This window comes from Rhineura floridana, chromosome 11 (assembly GCF_030035675.1).
Source record: "Rhineura floridana isolate rRhiFlo1 chromosome 11, rRhiFlo1.hap2, whole genome shotgun sequence".
Classification (NCBI taxonomy): Eukaryota; Metazoa; Chordata; class Lepidosauria; order Squamata; family Rhineuridae; genus Rhineura; species Rhineura floridana.
This window is the reverse complement of record NC_084490.1, coordinates 39,597,453-39,612,637: the sequence shown is the minus strand read 5'-3', so window position 1 is coordinate 39,612,637 and position 15,185 is coordinate 39,597,453. Positions and strand designations below refer to the sequence as shown.

The following is a 15,185-nucleotide window of genomic DNA, read 5'->3' as shown; positions in this document are numbered from 1 at the left end:
TCAAATGTCTGAAAGACCACCCCCTTCCCTACAGGCCCTCTTGTGTGTGTTAACATCAGCAGAGGAGCCCCACTTGGTAGTTCCATCACCCTCAGAAGTTCAAGGAGGGTGGTGGCCTGGGAGAGGGAATTCTCTGTGGCAACTCCGAGGTTGAGAAATTCCTTCCCCAGACAGATGCGCCTGGCACCTTTATTATATAGTTTCTATCCTATGCTGAAGATGCACGTCTTTACCCTTCTGGCCTTTGACCCCCAAGTTATACATTTTCAGGATCTACCCTATTCCTGTGGCTGTAATTTGTTTTAAACTGCTTTTAATATTGAATTTTAAATTGTTATAACCTACCTGGGACCTTCTAGCAAAGGGCAGATTAAAAAATCAAATTATTATTATTGTTATTATTCCTTTTGGGGACACCTTTTAGGATGAAAAGGGGTGCACACTGAACCTGCCCACCGCTTTTTCAGACCACATGTGCTTATTCCTCAGGAACATCTATTTTTTCAGCCAGTTCACTGATTCTATTGACTAGTATTATAAACAATAACATAGGGTCAGGTACTAAGCATGCATGTCAAAGATACAAATCCTTCTGTGCGTATGTTGAAGGTGGAGATCTACAAATCCTGTTTTGCATCTGCTCTATCTTCTGTCCAGTTCCCAAAAGCTTCAGTTTTGACTATCTAACATTTATCATCATCATTGTGATTATTATGCAATAAATACAACCCCGGTCTTGAACTACACCCATTTCTTACAGTTTAAACTTGAATATATCCTTCCAGTCTTGCTGCCAATTTCCAAATGAATGAAATATAAAATGGCTCACTTTTCCCTGGAGATTGGAAGAATGAGGGGAGAGACACTTACGGAGACGTGGGGTGAGAGGGGTATGGAATATGAGGTAACGGGAGGTTTCTTCTGACTTGGAGGCATGAGATGCAGCCACCTTGCTGAAGCTAAGCAGGTCTAGGTCTGCTCAGTGCCTGGATGGAAGACTGCCAGGGAACCCTATGTAGGCCCCCTAGAGTAGGGATGTAAATGTAATTAAAAATAATAAATCTGACACTTGTAATTCTTGCAGAGTAAATCTAGAGGCACAGGAAGCTACCACCTTGCTGAAGCTAAGTAGGTCTGGGTTTGGTCAGTGCCTGGATGACTTCCCCCAAATAATCCTGGGAACTGTAGTTTACCCCCCTCACAGAGCTATACTTCCCAGCACCCTTAACGAACTACAGTTCCCAGGATACTTTGAGGGACATCATGTGCTTTAATTGTATGGTGTGTATGCAACCCTACACGTATGCCCCTTGGGATCCATGAAGGAAGAAATGCGAGGCAGAAATGTAAGAACAGAAATGAACACATCCATAAAATATGGAGATTGGGCTGGGATTAGGAAGTTGACTGGTGTGTCCTTCAGCATTTCTTCCCCAGCTCCCTCTCCTCCACCACCGCCCCCCGCCTTAAATAGTATTGGATTGCACCAGGATCCCAACTCTCCCTAGATAAGCACTGGACAGAGCCTGCCGAGATCCACTGGCCTTCAACCCCTCTCCCGCGCTAGCAATCTGGGTGCTTCTTTCCTAGTGACCATGACGGAAACCTGTGTGATTGGTTTGGGGTCAGTGGATCTGAAGAAAAGGGGCAAGATCGCGCGTGCGCCTGTGTGTCTGAGGGGAGCGACCCCGGCTTCCCTGTGTGTTGGATCGCCCTCTCTTCCAGGGGACCCAGGCGTCCTGCTTTCCATCGCCAGCAGGTAATCCAAACCAGGCGGACGAAGGGGCGAACAAGCAAAGGATATTTCCGCCTTTCCGTTCGTTTCTCTCCAGCTGGTTTCCATCTAGCTCTCCTCGTAGGCATACGTACGGGTGTGTGCGTGTGGGTGTGAGAGGTATATTTCCCTTGACCATGGACGTGCCTTCCCCTCCCCCGCCCCTTTACCTGGGTTGGATGGACGGGCAGGGATAGACACACAGTTCAAAGGGGGGGGGTGAGAGACAATTGAAGACCAAGTTCAGAGGCATCCGGGCTCCTGGGTTCTCTGAGAGGAGAGTAAAAACTAATGTTGGAGGGGCGGGGAAGGGAAAGCGCGTGCTAGAATTCCGTGCTGGGTTCTATGGGAAGGAATAGTGCCTGGGCGCCTAGGTTCTTTGGAAGGTAGTATGACCTAGTATTCGTGTGATTTGGGGCGGGGGGAGGAATGCTGGACTCCCGGACGCCTCGGTTCTTTGGAAGGCAGTGGGAGGGGGCTGCTGGAATCTCGGACGCCTGGGTTCTTTGGGAGAGGAGTCTAGTGCGCTGAGCTGGGGGGGGAGGTGTAGATCTAGAAGCTGGAGTCTCCTGTCTGCCTGGCTCTCTCTTTCACCCCTTCGCCTCCTACCTTTCGGGTGCCCTCGCTGTGCCCGGGGCCATCGTCCTCCTGCCCCTTCGCATGGGGCTGAGGAAAGCCCCCTTCAGCCGTGCGGGCGCCTTCAGGTTTCCACACGCAAGAGGGGACTCGCTGGCGCTCGGGATCCCATTCCCGGCTTTGCTGTTCAAGCGAGCGCAAAGGCTGCTGGTGGAGACGGCGAGGGGAGGGGAGGGGGCGACAGAGAGACTCCTCTGCTCCCCCAAGAGAAAGGGGGGGTGGGCCTGAGAGAGGGAAGAAGGGGGACGGGACGGCGCGGAGAGGAGGAAAAGATCCAGGTGGAGAAGGACCGGAGGAACTGGTTTGGAGGTGCCGGAGAAGGAAAGGAAAAGAGAAGAATAGAGATCGGTTTGACTTTGAGGAGAAACGCAGAAGGAGGCGGGGGGGGGGAGCGTTAGGAAGACGGGAGAGCGGGCGGGCGTGGAGGAAGAAGGTGGACGGAGAGACCGTCGAGGCTGCGCTCCGCTTCCCCCTTCTGGCTCCTTCCCGCCTCCGCGGAGCTTGCCCGATCTTGCCCTCCCCGGCTCGCGCCTCTCCAGCCGCGCGCCAAGCGGTTTACCTTGCCGCTCTCGGTCTCCAGAGGGTCCCGCCAAGCCCCCGTCGTCCAGTCCCATACCTGACATAGCCGCGCACGCCTGCCTGCCGCCGCCGCCGCCTTCCGTGCGCGCACCCACAGGCCCACCTCTACAGCGGGGAGGGAGGGGAAGGGATGAGATGATCCATGCGGACTAGTCTCCTGCCTCTGGCAATGGGCGACGGACGGCGGGGCGGCTCTCCTCGAAGGTTTCATCTAATTCCCGCCGCCGCGACTGAGCCCGGAAGCTCCCAGGCGGGAGTTTCTGAGAAGAGACTCCCCCCGGGACCCGCCGAGGCGGTAATTAAACTAATGTCCTTCTTCAGCTGTCGTCGGCGCATGGCTCAGCTTTCCAAGGGAGCCCGCGAGACCTGCAGCAGGAAGGCGAAAACAGCAGAAGACCCCCCAAGGCCAAGGGAAATAGCCATAGTGACACGCAAACCATCATTTGTGAATGCTGTTAACACGTGAGAGAGAAACAGAAGCCTGTAGTGTTTCGAATCGAATGTGCAACCCTGACAGGGGACCGCTTCCTCACATTCTAAAACCTAGAAAGAACCTTGGGACACCTTGAAGAAGAGCAGGGTTATTGTTGTGATATCAGCTTTCGTGGGCTAGAGCTCACTTCATCAGATACATGTAGCGATATCTTCAGTGTGTAAACAATGGGGGCCAAATGGCCGTGAAATGTACGAGGCGCAGCCTGCCACAGCTCTATGCAACGCTTAAATTGGCCCTTCTTATCTTGTATACATTTCAGCTTTCCATTACAACTGCCACAGCCTGTGCCTTGCACATTTCACAGCCATTTGAACCCTGCTGTTTACAGTATTTCCCTCTGTACCCATACGCGTGTAACACATATCTGAAGATAGACTTGATTCCAGGGATGGGAAATGTGTGGCCCTCCAGATGTTGCTGGACTCCAACTCCCATCATCCCTGATGGTTCTCCATCCGGGTTTATGTATCTGATGCAGCAGGCTCAGCCCTACTACTGGGGTGAGGTAGCCACCTCAGGCAGCTAGCTGATTTTGGGTGTCAAGAAAGAGGAGCAATTAGTCATTTACAGTGCTTGTGGTCTGCTCCTCCCCAAATAAATCTACCTGGACTGGCAAAATGGGCCTTTTCAGTGGTGGCTCCGTGACTGTGGAACGGGTGTCATCATTAACATATGAACATAAGAAGACCCTGCTGGATCAGGCCAATGGCCCATTGAGTCCAGCATCCTGTTCTCACCATGGCCAGCCAAATTTCTATGGGAAGCCCACAAGCAGGATATGAGTGCAAGAGCACTCTCCGCTCCTGCTGTTTCCAGCAACTGGTATTTGGAAGCATATTGCTCCAGACCAGCTTTGAGGCACCAGGCAAAGACATTTCTATTCACCCAGGCATTTGGCTCTTAATTGGGGTCAAAGAGTATGATGATACCAATGCCTGTGTTGATGCTCATCTTTTAGTAGGGTTGTGTAGGATTTGCCTTTTGTTTGTGCAATAGCAGGGTGAGCACTTTTAGTCAATTAATGTACTTTTATCTTTTTGATGTGTTTTAAATTTTGCATCATGTATGCTTTTGAGACATTTTTGTAGTAAGCAATAAACATACAATTAATGATAAACACATAAATAAATAAATCTATGCATGTCTGCTCAGAAGCAAGTTAGCACACCAGATAAGTACATATAGAATTGCAACCTGAATTTAATATGATTGCCTTTTTACTTTCAGGAAGAGATGCTTGCTGGATTTGCTGCCTCAGAGACCAAAATAACTTGGCCAGCCATGGGCACAATGTCTTGGGTCAGCTCTATCAGAAGGGGGCTGTGCATGGAAAAAATAATGATCAAATTGAGAGTATCCCAAGATATCACCATGAAAGTAATTTCTATGAAACTTGGTATCTGTTCATAGTTTATGTAAATCAAAAAGAACATGGTAGAGAGCCTCCACCACATTACGCTCGAATTTGGAAAACCTAAAACTGTATGTGGTCAATGGTATGCATTTTAAAGATTTATATTGATATGTGCACATGTCCTGTATTGGGTTTTTTTAAAATTCTACCTCAAGAATTTCTTGATTTTCACTATATACGGGCTTTAAATTCAATATTCTGCAGCAAAGGAGGAGGAGAGAATTTCAGGTTTGTTCTGGTTATGCCAGTATGGTGTAGTGGTTAAGGTGTTGGACTATGACCTGGGAGACCAGGGTTGGAATCTCCACAGAGCCATGAAGCTCACTGGGTGACCTTGGGCCAGTCACTACCTCTCAGCCTCAGAGGAAGGCAATGGTAAACCACCTCTGAATACTGCTTACCATGAAAACCCTATTCATACAGTCGCCATAAGTCGGAATCAACTTGAAGGCAGTCCATTTCCATTTTTCTTCTAAACTGCTCAAGGTCGTGTACATAGTTCTCATATCCTCACAACAACCCTGTTAGGTTAGGCTAAGAAATTGTGACTGGCTGAAGGCCCAGTGTGTGTGGTGCCTTTCTCGCTAAATAAGGATCTGTGCTTGCTCCTGAACATTACTAACAGAGAGAATGACAGTCTAAACTGTACCCATTCCCACACTTATGGTTTTTCAACCTTTCTGTTAGACCTAAGGCCAACCATTAACACTAACCTGCACCATGTTTGGAGGCTGTAACTGATGTATAATTTGTTCATAAAATTGAGAGAGAGAGAGAGAGAGAAGGGGGCTGTGGTTCATCAAAGCTTATCCTGGTAGTAGGGTTGTAGAAGAAATTCGGTTCAGTTCACTATCCAAGTGAATCTACAAAATTAACACATTCTGAAACAATATGGAGAGCGAAACACAGATGTCCTTTTGAGAGCTGCATTTCTCTGATTTTTGCAGTGCAATTCTCCAGCCGAGAAATGTGTACAAAAATGTGTGTATTAGGGTAAGGTGTGCATAAAAATGCATATATTCATGAAAATATCATACAAAAATGTGATAGAATGCAAAACTGCTTTGTAAAAATGTGCATAATATTATCCAAACTTTCATGCAAACATGTATACTAGGAAAATTTCACACTAAAATACTAAATTTTCATCAGGATTCTAAACAATTAAATAAATTGCAAGCTGATGTGGAAATGTGGAGAACTGAACACTGTAAAGCAAGAAAGTGAGAGAAACCAAAACTGTTTCACGCATCCACAGCCTCTGTTTTATTATTACATTTACATCCCACCTTTCCTCCAAGGAGCTCAAGGTGGCGGACAAACATGGTTCTCCTCCCAAGTTTATCCTCACAACAACCCTGTGAGGTAGGTTAGGCTAAGAGACAGTGAGCTTCATGGCCAAGGGGGGATTTGAACCCTGATCTCCCAGGTCCCAGTCTAACACACACTAACCACTATACCACACTGGCTCTCTAGTTACACTTTCTAGGGAGTAAGGTTGCAATCCTAATCTCACATAGGAGTAATTCCCACTGAATTCAATAGGACTTACTTCTGAGTAGACATAGTTAGGATTGCACTGTATTTAAATAAACAGACAGGACAGTAACCGAGCCATTCTAAACATGCTTTTTTCAGCAGTAAGTTTCACTATGTTCAACAAGGTCAACTCCCTCAGTAAATATGTTTAATATTGCAGCCTAAATCTGTTAGTCTTAAAGTGCCAGAAGACTCTGTGTGTTTGTGTCTGATGTAACAACTTTGCATAGCTACCCCTCTGGAATCTGACACTTAAAGAAGTTTCTCAGCTGTATGTAAAATGTATACAGGCTGCCATGTGCATTTGATTTGAACTGTTGGCTCTTTTTTCTCGCTTGCATAAAAACATTCAAGGTAGTGTCCCATACAAAAAGCACCCTCAGAGAAGGGATTGGAATCAGGGATTGGAGTGATATAGTGGTGGTGGTGGCCTCACTGTAAATCAGGTAACAACAAAGTGATATTTCAAGCGACTTACAGATCACCCTAGGGCTGGCCCTGTCATTGGGCAGTGAGGCAGATTGTCTCAGGCAGCTGATTTTGGTTGCCACAAAAAGGCAGAAAATTGTTAGGGATTTAATTTATTTTGCACCTGTTCTTACTCTCAAGGAGAGATTCCCCAATGGAATTTTGTTCTGTGTCAGGCAGCAAAATCTCTTGGGCTGATCCCTATTGTCTCAGGCAGCTGATTTTGGTTGCCACAAAAAGGCAGAAAATTGTTAGGGATTTAATTTATTTTGCACCTGTTCTTACTCTCAAGGAGAGATTCCCCAATGGAATTTTGTTCTGTGTCAGGCAGCAAAATCTCTTGGGCTGATCCCTGGACCATCCATAACATATGTCACACTTTTATTTTATATATTTATTAATTAATTACATTTATAACCTGCCCTTCCTCCCAGAAGGAGCCTCTTCCTCCTTGTCACACTTTGCCCCCAATGTTCAATCTTGCCTGTGTCATCATAACATGAGTTATGGGTAGCCCTTACTGTAAAACTATCTGCAAAGAGCCATTTTCAAACATAATATATAGTTATAGACAGATATAAGAAATTGACACATTGGCTAATTATTGTTATTAATGACACCTTCATTTTCATCTCCTCCCACCATAATTATTCAGCTTATGTATTATTATTAATATCCTACCTTTTCTGCAAAGAGTTCAATGTTCTACTCCTCTTCCCCCCCTTTTATTCTCACAACAGCCCTGTGAGGTAGGCTAGACTGAGAGATAATTATTGGCCCAAGGTTATCTGGGAATATCGTGGCTGACCTGGTCTCCCAGTTCTTACCATGACTACATGATGCTGGCTCTCAACTTAAAATCACCCCCTCCCTGCCCTGCAGTTTCTTGGCAGTGACTCAGTTCTGAAACCAGCATGTCTAGCTGTGTTCTAAGGTCCCCTACTCACTAGACACCTCATGAAATTATGAGAGGCAATATTTGAAGAAGGGATTTCCTGGCTCAGACTCTGAGGGGGCTTCCAGACAACCTGTTTATAGAGCATTCATCCTGATTTGTTTGCTGGGAGATTAGACAAAGCTGGTTATTTAATGAGCATTCATTTTTATTTGTTTGCGGGCAGAAATGTAGTCGTGCAGGGTCTCAGGAGGGTCTTAGACCTCTTGCTTTTTTGGGAGCTAGGTCCCAGCAAGGCCCCTACATCTCCAGCATCCTATAAGCCAGTAAGACAATTCAGTAATTCAAGCAGTATCACTGACAAATGGTGACAGTGATATACAGGCATAAAGCTGTATTCAATCTTGGCCAGATTATTCTATAAATTTAGAAGGGGCATGGCTGAGAGGGGGCGTAGCTGTGACTATCATGAAGGGACCCTGCACTTCTGAATTTGCTACTACACTACTGTTTGCGGGGAGGTTAGGTGATATTGCATCAAAGCACGTGTTATTCTGCGCTTTCCAGTGCATTTTCCCGTCACTTTCCTTGCAGCAAGAAGCCTGCTGATTGGGGGCAGCAGGTTTGCTGCTCAAGACTTCACTATCAACTATAATTGCGCAACCTGAATTTGCCAGTATGTGATTGAATCCCACCTCAAAACAGCAACAGGCTGGAAGGGCTCTTGGTCACTAACTCTTGTTTTTATTTTAAGTGGGAAATTTTCCATTACCACCCAAAATTGCTGGTGGGGTGGGGTGGCTGGAAAAGAAAGTGAGCTGTGAGGCTATTCTGCCTTCTAATCAAGATGGTTAAAGGTGGCCCAACACATTTTGTTACCTGAAGTAAAGGACAAAATGGCGCCCCCTCTTGCATACATACCATACACATTTAAAGCACATGGCTTTCCCCAAAGGATCCTGGGAACTGTAGTTTGTTGAGTGCTGGAATTGTAGCACTGTGATGAGCAGGGGTGTAGTCCTCCAGGATCTTGGGGAGACTTAGATCCTTTACCTTTTTAGGAGCAGGGTTCCAGCAGGGTCCCTGTGTCTCCAGCATCCTGTGAGCCAATCAGCATGGAAGGGAAGTGTCTTAGCCACTGAGAAGAATCTTCTAACATGCTCCCTTGACCTTTCCTGCTGATTGGAGCCAATCGGAGTGAACAGAGTGAGTCAGCCACTGAGAAGAGTCTTCTCAGTAGCTAACACTCTCCACTTTCATGCTTATTGGCTCCTAGGGATATCTATTGTGGGAGAAGGCATTAACAAGGATCTCATTCTCAACCCCACAGCAAAAAGGGAGGAGGGGCATGACTATGACTAACATGATGGGACCCTGCACGTCTGAATTTGCCATTGTACTACTGGTGATGAGTAAACTACAGTTCCCAGGATTATTTGGGGGGAGCCATGGGCTTTAAAGAGCCATTGACTGTTACTAAAACACTGGCAACAGGAAGGCATCCTGCACTGCACCCGAAGGCAGCAGGCTAGCTTAAGGGGTGCCAGGCAGGTCTAGTGGTATATACTGATGTATTCCTCAACACATCATCACCACTGCCTGGCCCCTCTTCCTCCCCTGGCGTCTGGCCCCTGAGACAGCCCCCCTGTCTTGGCCTAATGTTAAGGCTTGCCTTGAGATAGCTGTCTATGTCCATGTGGGAAGGTGGGAATGAGGTGCTGAAAATGACTGTGTCACTTCAGATTACAGATGGGAGAGAATCACTTTTTTTTTTTTTTTAAGAATGGTCTCCCATGTAAAAAACTCCCTGCAGATTGAAATCTAGCACTCCAGAGAGAAACGTTCCAGCCTGCCCATTTAGCAGTAGGTTTCCTCTTTACAGGATGGGTAACACTATCAGTTGCTGCTATTGGTAATGGCATCACCTCCAGTATCAGAGGTAGTATGCTTCTGATTACCAGTTGCTGGAAATCACAAACAGGAAAATACTATTGCACTCATATCCTGCTTGTGAGAAAGGATTGCTGGACGAGATGGGTTTTTGGTTTGATCCAGCAAGGCTCTTCTTATGAGATGTTAGGGGAACATTTAAAAACATGATTCCCCTCTCCCCAAAGTCTGAAACAGTGCAATCCTTTCTGCTCATTCCCAGCATTCCACCCCTTCATCCTGCTGCCATGTATAAACCAGTCAGGATACATACTATCAGGGCTTGGTCCCACCCAGTGGCGGCTGATGGCTCCATGTCAGTGGGGCAGTGGAATCTGCTCCAGGTTTTAGCCTGAACTTTCAAGGAGCTGTCCAAGTTTCAGACTAAAACCTGGTGCAAAATCCACTGTCAAACTGACATGGAGCCACTAGCTGTCACTGGCCCCACCACTGGTCCCAATTTTATGGTCCACCTCAATTGTTAAATGTTGGGCTACCATTAAAAGGGAGCAAACGGTCAAATGTTTAATTTATTTCTCAAGGGGAGGAAGGGACTCTTGGATTTGCTGCCTCAGATGTTCAGATATCTTGTGGTTTGATCCCTGATTCTGTTGCTAAAAGGATAAGGAAACAGGTGCTGTGAAAATATTCCTTCACAAAACATTGGAGAGCTGCTCCCCATCAGAGCAGTGGACGATACTGGACTAAATGGGCAGTCTGGAGCAGCCTTCACCAACCTGATGCTCTATATATGTTATTGGACTCCAACTCCCATCAGCCCCTAGCCAGCATGCCCAATGGTCAGAGATTATGGGAGTTGTAATCCAAAACATCTGGAGGCCACATGTTCCCCATCCCTAGTCTGGAGAGATACATAACTGAACACTCACTCCAGTAAATGATACCTCATTTTAGTTGCTGATATGACACATCCACACCACCAAGTATGTTGAGCCTCATTTACAAGGTTTTTTGGTAGAGATCATTGATATTGTTATTGTTAATAGTTTTATTTATTTGATTTATATCCTGCCCTTCCTCCCAGTAGGAGCCCAGGGCGTCACAATTATATCCATGTGTCTGGCTCTTTGCAGCATACAAGACAGCACAGGATCCACCAAGGTAATTAAGGTGCTGGACTACGACCTGGGAGACAAGGGTTCGAATCCCCACACAGCCATGAAGCTCACTGGGTGACCTTGGGCCAGTCACTGCCTCTCGACCTCAGAGGGAGGCAATGGTAAACCCCCTCTGAATACTGCTTACCACGAAAACCCTATTCATAGGGTCGCCATAAGTCGGGATCGACTTGAAGGCAGCCCATTTCCCATTTCCACAACTGTTGTTCTAGAGAGGGCCAGAGCTCTGTGGCAGAGCATGTGCTTTGCATGCCGAAGGTCCCAGGCTCAGTCCCTGGTATCTCCAGGGCATGTCCCTTGCCTGAAACCCCAGAGAGCTGCTGCCGGTCACTGTAGACTATACTGAGCTAGATGGACCAACACTCTGACTCAGTAGAAGGCAACTTCCTATGTTGAGTCTCAGGGCATCCTCGGTCCTGGAATGCCTTTGCCTGTCTCCGGAGCTCAGGTCCAATCATTTCCTCACCTTTCGGAAGCCAGAATTTTCCCCGCAGCCCTCTTCTGGGTTGGGTCCTGGCCCCGAACGATACAACTTTTGTCAGGAGAACAAAGCCAGCTGCCTCTTTTCAGCACCTCACTTCAAACAGCAGGCCGTGGCAGGGCAAAGCCCAGACCTGTCTCTGCCTGGCTTTTGTTAGTATGAATAGGCAGCCTTGTCTGTCTCAAAGAAGGGACAGAGACATAAGCAATTACCAAAGATGGCCTTCTCCAATTACCCAGGACAAAATATTGAAGGGAGAAAGCCATATTCCTTGCCTCTCCTTTGCTTCTCCAAAAGTGGTTTCATTCCAGGTGGAAACAAAACCTGCTGGAAAGAGGGTTTAAAACAAAACAAAACAAGAAAGCCTTCAAAGGGAGCATACCTGATGCTTTCCTTTGAAGCAGCTCTATAAGCTCAAAAACCTGGACATTCCACAGGAAAATGTTTGTGAAAAGAAGTTGCCGACACCCAAGGGCAAGCGCAAGGCCAGGCCAGGTTTTCATAGGCTGACTCCTTTGGGTACAATACATAGATTCATAGAGGTGGAGGAGACTCAACGGGCCATCCAGTCCAACCCCTGTTTAAAGGGAGAGCACTATCCCACTCAACCACAGTTCAGACAATTTGCCGCAAACAGAACAGACGCACCACAGAGTCAATCAAGATCATATTTTCATATGATACCAGTGCACTGTGATGGGCAAATCTGTCAATGTTAGTTTTTCTCAGTTTTCTCATTTTTTCCAACCTTAATTAAAATCACATACCAAAATGCTTTATATTAGGGGAAATTGCTTTGCAAAAATTTGTACATTAGGTAAAACTGTGTACAAATGTGTGTATATTAGGAGAAATTAGCACTAAAATGTTGATTTGGAAACATGGAGAACTGAACTTAATATATGCATTTGTATGGACATTTTATCCCAGTAGACGCATTTTTGTACACGTTATTTGGCTGGACAACTGCGCTGCAAAATTCAGAGAAATGCACACTTTTGAAGGATGGCTTCAAAATGGTTTCAGCTCTTGTATTGTTTCGGTAAGTACGAGTTAAGTAGGATCACTTTTAAATGCAAACTCAGAAGAATTTCTCCCTCATCCCTAGCAATTCATCACTAGTTGCATTGAATTATGCCCTTTCCTGGGCATAATTCAAAGTGCTGCTTTTGGCTTCTAAAGCCCTTCCCAGCTTGGGACCAGTGTCTCCACATGTGCCTGTCTGCAATTATTTCAGGTTTGGGGAACCTCAGGTCAGGCCTAGGGACCAAGTGTGGCCCTCCAGGCCTCTTTATGTGGCCCTCAGGACTTCCCACATGCCATGCATGCAGCTGAACCACACCCTGTACCAAGCCTGCTTTGCATCCTCTCTAGTGTTTTTGGCTGGCTGGAATGGGTTCTTGAACTCTGATCATGCTTCTTGTTTACCTGGATGCAGGACAAAGAAGGGTGTGTGAGCGTGTGTCGAAAGTAGCCTACTGCACAAAGGGAAAATATCACATTTGCTGTTCCATCTCCTTTGCCTCTGGCCATGCCCACCACTGGCATGTGGCCCCTGGAAGGTTGCCCAGAAGTAAGTGCGGACCTTGGGCTGAAAAGTGTTCCCTACCCCTGTCTTAGATCTTCATCACAAGCTTTTCTCTGAGTTTTCCTGTTGTCTGTGGGTACAGTGGATGGTTACTTTTCTATTGAGTAAACAAATATCAAGCTGATCCTTGTATGTAAGCCAGACTGTACACTGCAAGTAAAAGGAAAGAATCCCAGGGTCACTATGAGCTGGGAGAAAATTTCTTCTCAAGCCAACTTCAGTGAATTGAACTGTAATTTCTTCTCCCCAGGAATTAGAGAGCGGTGTGTGTGTGTGTGTGTGTGTGAGAGAGAGAGAGAGAGAGAGAGAATCTGAGAATTCTCAGCACATTCAATGCAACTCTCAAGGTCCCTCCAGACATCCTTTTTATTGTGCATTCATCTTCATTTGTGTACCTGATGGCTCTGGGGCAGTTGTATGCAATCCCACTTTAAATACTGTTTGCACCTGCAAAGGTTTTGAGGTGGACAAAAGACAAATGGCTTCTCTTCCAGTCAGTGCATTTCCTGTACTGAAATCCTGTAAATTTGCATACCACAAATGCTCTGCTTTATTTTCTGTTCTGCTTTCATTACACTATAGTGCAAGACTTGTGCTGTTCCACTCCAGATGGCAATATACAGTAACACTACGGGAGCATCACAGAACAACTAATAAAGAAGGATGATGGACAAGGATAAATCCACCACTAATGCACTATTATTGCACAATACATATGAGGGGGACACTCTGGAGGGGCCCTCAGAATTCTTTTTAAGAAGTCATGACAGTTTCCATTCCCTCTATTTCTGATGTTCAGGCTTAGAGCGCTGTCACTTATGTAGCCATGACAGCATCACCCAAGCACAAGAGTGAGACATCAGCAAGCTTGGGGCAAGGTTTACAGAAGTACAACAAATATTTTGGGGGGGAAACTTTAAGGGGGAGGCAATACTGCCAAAACAGTCCAGTGAGGAGGACTGAGCAGTGACTCAATGCTGAGGAGGGGGGATGGTAGAATGGAATGGCTGGAATCTTGAACAGCAGTTCTCCGCACTGTAACATTTTATTGCAGGTCCCACTTTGACTGCTATAAAATTAATAGACGTTTATACTGTCGACCCTTTTCAAGGCCCTGAACCTGAACAAAAATCTATTCTAGTCTTCCCAAATAAATTTTTACTGGGTACAACTTCAATTATCTCCAACATTTCACAGATGCTAATACAGGATACTTATCCCAATTTCATAGCAAGTGTAGCTTTACAAGCCTCACTGCCTCCACTATTACACAGTGTTGAAGGCTCTTGGCTGGCTGGCTGGTGTATTCATTTACTCTCCAATGTGCCTGTCCTCCACCTCTACTGATTTAAAAACCAAAAGAGGTTCCTCTAACCTACACTTCTGATTAAAATCTACTAGAAAAACATTTATCTACAGTCCTTGTGTTCATATGCCATCATGTTGCCTTTCTGTTCATGCCTGTGCGCTTGCATCTGTGTCTGCTAGAGATGACAGGCACCCACCCACTCAGAGATTTAGAATGCAATCCTATACCTTCATTACACTGGGTGACTGAGGAGTTATAGGACAGGGTGGGAAAGCTTTCAGCCTGAAAGTCACATTCCCTTCAAGGCAACCTTCCAGAGGGTCACATGCCTGTTGAGGGCAGGGCTAGAAGAAAGTAGGTGGAACAACAAATGCTAATTTTACCTTTGTATAGTAGGCTAGTTTCTACATACACTTAAAAACCCCTCTCTAACCTCCATCCAGCCAAGCAGGTAGCACAACCAGAGCTGAAGGACAATTCCTAGCCCAGCAATGTAGGGGGATGGCCTGGGAAGAGTTCTGAGGTCCAGATAAAGAGGTCGGGAGGCCTGTGGTTCCCCATCCCTGCTATAGGATATGGTGGATGTTCTTCTGGCATTGCACCAGAGAAGTGGAGCTGTTTCTCTCTCTCTCTGTCTGGAGTATGGAATTGCTCCGCCCACTTCTAGAAATCCCGAAGAGGGAGCTACACCCTACAGCAGGACAAATAAAGTTTTACTTGCAGGACTGCCTTACCCCATATGTGTCTACTCAAGCACTTCAATCTGCGGAAGAGGATTTGTTACAGGTGCCACATAATATCCATTCCACACTTGTAAGAAATCATTCTTTTAGCGTGACAGCACCAGCTCTTTGGAACTCCCTGCCTATTGACATCTGGCAGATGCCTTTGCTGTATTATTTTTGGAGCCTGATTAAAAAAAAATTGTTTAGGCAAGC

The 15,185-nt window shown here is 46.2% G+C and overlaps 1 protein-coding gene and 1 long non-coding RNA gene across 10 annotated transcripts in view; one reads left to right on the top strand and one right to left on the bottom strand.

Annotated features, from left to right (window-relative positions):
- NTF4 (neurotrophin 4) overlaps positions 1 to 3,166 on the bottom strand; it is a 19,528-nt gene extending 16,362 nt beyond the window's left edge. The window contains exon 1 of one of the 5 annotated variants that reach the window (XM_061589746.1): positions 3,027 to 3,166. The gene's annotated coding sequence lies outside the window, so the exon portion shown is untranslated. Of the gene's footprint in view, positions 1 to 758; positions 785 to 870; positions 929 to 2,383; positions 2,771 to 2,969 lie in introns of those variants that run through there. The other 4 variants (XM_061589747.1, XM_061589745.1, XM_061589748.1 and 1 more) reach the window with 4 other exon arrangements.
- LOC133366535 (uncharacterized) lies at positions 1,519 to 15,185 on the top strand. 5 transcript variants are annotated; one of them, XR_009758437.1, is made up of 7 exons: positions 2,074 to 2,160; positions 3,311 to 3,451; positions 4,713 to 4,981; positions 10,776 to 10,852; positions 12,281 to 12,392; positions 12,789 to 12,923; positions 13,521 to 15,185. It is a non-coding gene; the product is annotated as an uncharacterized LOC133366535 (long non-coding RNA). The 5 variants fall into 5 exon arrangements; XR_009758438.1 differs by lacking the exons at positions 2,074 to 2,160; positions 3,311 to 3,451 and adding an exon at positions 1,519 to 1,759 and having other exon boundaries at positions 4,713 to 4,862; positions 10,779 to 10,852; XR_009758436.1 differs by lacking the exons at positions 2,074 to 2,160; positions 3,311 to 3,451 and adding an exon at positions 1,519 to 1,759 and having other exon boundaries at positions 4,713 to 4,862.